The sequence below is a fragment of the Oncorhynchus masou genome, chromosome 14 (genome assembly GCF_036934945.1).
Source record: "Oncorhynchus masou masou isolate Uvic2021 chromosome 14, UVic_Omas_1.1, whole genome shotgun sequence".
Taxonomy (NCBI): domain Eukaryota; kingdom Metazoa; phylum Chordata; class Actinopteri; order Salmoniformes; family Salmonidae; genus Oncorhynchus; species Oncorhynchus masou.
This window is the reverse complement of record NC_088225.1, coordinates 4,229,450-4,233,283: the sequence shown is the minus strand read 5'-3', so window position 1 is coordinate 4,233,283 and position 3,834 is coordinate 4,229,450.

The window sequence follows — 3,834 nt, the reverse complement described above, 5'->3', positions numbered from 1 at the left end:
TATAGTAAATAAAATATGGGGAGGAAAAATATTGCCGCGCCTCCCTTTCAAGACGTCAGGAGCGAAGCCTGTGGAATTGTGGGATTTGGAGTATAAAGAGTGTAGAACCAACCAAGTTCTAATTGTACCACTAAAAGGCTGTAAAGGAAGCCTTGTTGGACATTAAAATAGTCAGTAAACATCTGTATTTATTTTATGGAGGATTGTGGACAGCAGTAGGCATTTTCTTTTTGTGTCTAAAATATCCACAAACAAAAAGTCTGTGATGAAACTGTACATAAAATAAGGTGAAGACACAGAAGGGTAGATTACCCCAGGGTTTCCCAAACTCAGTCCTGCCCTAGCACTACACAGCTATTAAAATAACCAGCTAATCTAGTGCTCCGGCAAAAAACTAAATGTACACTCAGAGGGGGCCCCTTGACAAAGTTTGGGAAACCCTTGGTTACCCAATACCAGGTTGATGTTATACCAGGTGATCACCGCATTCTTATCGGCAGACTCAATAGCCTTGGCGTCTCAAATGACTGCCTCGCCTGGTTCACTTCTCAGATAGAGTTGAGTGTGTCAAATCGGAGGGCCTGTTGTCCGGACCTCTGGCAGTCTCTATGGGGTACCACAGGGTTCAGTTCTCAGGCAGACTCTTTTCTCTGTATATATCAATGAAGTCGCTCTTGCTGCTAGTGATTCTCTGATCCACCTCTACGCAGACAACACCATTCTGTATACACCTGGCCCTTCTTTGGACACTGTGCTAACAAACCTACAAACAAGCTTCAATGCCATACACAGTTTTGATAGCCTTCATCCTACTCCTCCTCTGTTCCTCGGTGATGTGGAGGTTAACCCAGGCCCTGCGTGTCCCCAGGCGCTCTCATTTGTTGACTTCTGTAACCGTGAAAACCTTGGTTTCATGCATGTTAACATCAGAAGCCTCCTCCCTCAGTTTGTTTTACTCACTACTTTAGCACACTCTGCCAACCCTGATGCTGTTGCCATGTTTGAATCCTGGCTTAGGAAGGCCACCAAAAATTCTGAGATTTCTATCCCCAACTACAACATTTTCCATCAAGATAGAACTACCAAAGGGGGAGGAGTTGCAATCTCCTGCAGATATAGCCTGCAAAGTTCTGTCATACTTTCCAGGTCTATGCCCAAACAGTTCAAGCTTCTAATTTAAAAAATTAATCTCTCCAGAAAAAGTCTCTCACTGTTGCCGCCTGTTACAGCTCCCAGCTATGCCCTGGACACCATATGTGAATTGATTGCCCCTCATCTATTTTCAGAGTTTGTTCTGTTAGGTGACCTAAACTGGGATATGCTTAACACCCCGGCAGTCCTACAATCTAAGCTAGATGCCCTCAATCTCACACCAATTATCAAGGAACCCACCAGGTACAACCCTAAATCCATAAACATGGGCACCCTCATAGATATTATCCTGACCAACTTGCCATCCAAATACACCTCTGCGATCACTGCCTCATTGCCTGTATCCGCTATGGGTCCGTGGTCAAACGACCACCCCTCATCACTGTCAAACGCTCCCTAAAACACTTCTGCGAGCAGGCCTTTCTAATCGACCTGGCCCGGGTATCCTGGAAGGATATTGACCTCATCCTGTCGGTAGAGGATGCCTGGTCATTCTTTAAAAGTAATTTCCTCACCATCTTAAATAAGCATGCCCCTTTTAAAAATTTTAGAATTAAGAACAGATATAGCCCTTGGTTCACTCTAGACCTGACTGACCTTGACCAGCACAAAAACATCCTGTGGCGGACTTCACTAGCATTGAGTAGTCCCTGCGATATGCAACTTTTCAGGGAAGTCAGTAACCAGTACATGCAGTCGGTCTGGAAAGCTAAGGCTAGCTTTTTCAAATAGAAATTTACATCCTGTAGCTCGAACTCCAAAAAGTGTTGGGACACTGTAAAGTCCATGGAGAATAAGAGCACCTCCTCCCAGCTGCCCACTGAGGCTAGGAAACACTGTCCCCACTGATACATCCATGATAATCGAGAATTTCAAAAAGTATTTCTCCACGGCTGGCCATGCTTTCCTCCAGGCTACCCCAACCCCAGCCAACATCTCCGCACCCCCCGCAGCAACTTGCCCAAGCCTCCCCAGCTGCAAAACCTGAACCCATACAAATTAGCTGGGCTACACAATCTGGACTCTTTCTTTCTAAAATTATCCACCGCCATTGTTGCAACCCCTATTACCAGTCTGTTCAACCTCTCATTCGTATCATCCGAGATCCCGAAAGATTGGAAAACTGTCCCGGTCATCCCCCTCTTCCAAGGGGGTGACACTCTAGACCCAAGCTGTTACAGACCTATATCTATCCTGCCCTGCCTTTCTAAAGTATTCGAAAGCCAAGTTAATAAACAGATCACTGACCATTTCGAATCCCACTGTACCTTCTCCGCTGTGCAATCCGGTTTCCGAGCTGGTCACAGGTGCACCTCAGCCACACTCAAGGTATTAAAAAAAAATAATCTAGAATCGGCTTCACATTCGCTGCCAAACATACCCTCGTAAAACTGACTATCCTACCGATCCTCGACTTCGGCGATGTCATTTACAAAACAGCCTCCAACACTCTACTCAGCAAACTGGATGCAGTCTATCACAGTGCCATCCGTTTGTCACCAAAGCCCCATATACCACCCACCATTGCGACCTGTATGCTCTCGTCGGCTGGCCCTCGCTACATATTTGTCGCCAGCCCCACTGACTCCAGGTCATCTGTAAGTATTTGCTAGGTAAAGCTCCGCCTTATCTCAGCTCACTGGTCACGATAACAACACTCACCCGTAGAATGCGCTCTCGCAGGTATATTTCACTGGTCATCCCCAAAGCCAACACCTGCTTTGGCCGCCTTTCCTTCCAGTTCTCTGCTGCCAATGACTGGAACGAATTGCAAAAATTGCCGAAGCTGGAGTCTTATATCTCCCTTTCTAACTTTAAGTATCAGCTGTCAGAGCAGCTTACCGATCACTGTACCTGTACACAGCCAATCTGTAAATGGTACAACCATCTACCCCCCATAATGTTACTTATCCTCTTACTCTTTTGCACCCCAGTATCTCTACTTGCACATCATCATCTGCACATCTATCACTCGTGTTAATGCTAAATTGTAATTATTTCACCTCTATGGCCTATTTATTGCCTTACCTTCCTACTTTGTACACACTGTACATAGATGTTTTTATTGTGTTATTGACTGTACGTTTGTTTATCCCATGTGTAACTCTGTGTTGTTGTTTTTGTTGCACTGCTTTGCTTTATCTTGGCCAGGTCTTGTTCTCAACTGGCCTACCTGGTTAAATAAAGGTGAAATAAAATTTAAATAAAAATGTTCCTTGGACAAATATGAACAAATAGGTATGATGTCCTTGGGACAATATATAGGTATGGGATAATGTCATCCACCTCCCGGCTCTCTGTCAACCTGTCTATATGCGGTAGCAATTGAGCCTGGAGACAACATTAGGTATGGGACAACACAGAATGTGTTTCTGAATGAGGTCCCTAAACTTGAAAATGCTGTCTGAAGTAAGACTTTTGATATGACTCTCTCTCTCTCTCTCTCTCTCTCTCTATTCAAGGGGCTTTATTAGCATGGGAAATATGTTTACATTGCCATATACTGAATGACATTGATGAAGCGCAAAAGCCAGACAAAGGTTATTCAAGTTTTAAAATATTTTTTTTGATACAGTATGTTGCCCATTATCCTATATATTGTTGCAAACACTAACACAATTAAGCCATGGATGTTAATTTATATTTTTAGGATGAATTTCTACATTTTAAAAACACTTTTGT